Here is a 1675-nt window from a genome sequence, read left to right on the forward strand (position 1 = left end):
CTCTGTCTCTCTCCACAATCCTTGACTTTGAAAATACTTCTTATCAGTACTAATTTACTTTGTATGTATTCTTTATTTAATGCTTAAAACTAAATGCATGTTGACATGTATTTAATATGATTTAAAATGGTTCTATTTACAATACCAGGGGTTTTGCTGTTGTTAAAACAGAAACACGCTCAGAAAGACATGAATCTTTTTGTAGTTGACACTTCAGAATAAAATATTTTTGGAGGGTAGAGCAAGAAAAAAAGGAAGTTTACTTAAATTTATAATTCCATACTATAATCGATCATTGTGGAAAAGTCAGGGCAGTAACTTCAAATTAGTCACATCACATCCATCATCAAGAGCTGAGAGAAAAGAAAGCATTCATATGCGGTTGCTTGCTTTTGCTCATTTTTATTTCTCCACTTTCGTGCAGATAAACGCTCCCTGCTTAGGGAATGGTCCTGCCCACAATGGAGTATTTGCTAAGACTATTTATTAAGGCAGTGCCCTACAGACAGGTCCACAGGTTAGTTCAACGTCTGTAACATGTCCCTCATTGCAACTCTTTCAGCGTGATTCTCGGTTGTGTCATTCCTGCACACTGACATCATGTTTCATTTTGAGAGAAATGCTTTCAGTTAATATTCCAGACATCTATCTCCTGGACGGAAACAATAGCTCTGCCATTAGCGGAGAGCTTGAAAATTAACGTTTGGATTTACTGGGGTCTGAAGTGTTGCTATCTCGAAGTTGCAGCAGTAGAAACTAAAGCACCGGAAGCTGGTGTAGAACCATGCAACCTTTCATTCCTCCAAGGTGTGTTAATAAACCACTTTGAACTCGTGACAGGATGAGATCTACCCTTCTGTGAAGAGGTGGATGCTCCAGTTCTTGATGACAGAAGAATTTGCCCTACTCAAGAGACATCTCACCTACCCTGCTCCTGATAAGGAAGCCAGTTCTGCAGGGACTTCACCAGTCTTGCTGTAACCAGCGTTGAGTGACCACCCACAGTCTTGAGAGCTACCTATGGCAACTTGGAATGAGAATAAATTTGGACACAATCACGTCCACCTTTGAAACAGGCAGTGAGAGAACTGCTGGGTGGGACAAAGGCTTCTTCGCAAATCTCTACACGTGCCAACAGCAGAGGGCAGTGAAGAGGCGCTAGATTAGAAACTCAGTGATAGGATTCTCAGGAGATAACAACCCTTTGGGAGGAGGTTTATAGGAAAGGAAGAGATGCTTATAAGGTTTTCCCACGCCAGGTATGAAGAATTTATTTTGTTTTCCCCTACGTCTTGACAACCTCAAACAAATAAATGAGTTTAAAAAAATGCCTCCTACGGATCCAGGACACTTTGCACATTAATGACTAAAAACTTTCCCAACAGTGCTGAGAAGAATGCCATGCTAGAGAGGAATTGTTTGGGGAGCTCCAGAATCTTTGGGTGGGGATTCAGACAATAAGCCAAAAGGAAACCCCAGACTTCTTCCAGAAAGGGAACAGTGTCTGGGACATTCGGTAAACTACTGCTGTAGTTGAAACTTGGAATAGAGAAGCTAGCTCCCTTAGGCTGCCCAGCGGCTCCCCCTCGTGTGCCCAGCTTCTCACCGCAGGTCACAGCTACCCTGAGGCTAGCCTCTGGCGGGACGAGGCTCAGAATCCTCAGTGGCAGCGGGA

This window comes from Meriones unguiculatus, chromosome 8 (genome assembly GCF_030254825.1).
Source record: "Meriones unguiculatus strain TT.TT164.6M chromosome 8, Bangor_MerUng_6.1, whole genome shotgun sequence".
In the NCBI taxonomy this organism is placed as follows: domain Eukaryota; kingdom Metazoa; phylum Chordata; class Mammalia; order Rodentia; family Muridae; genus Meriones; species Meriones unguiculatus.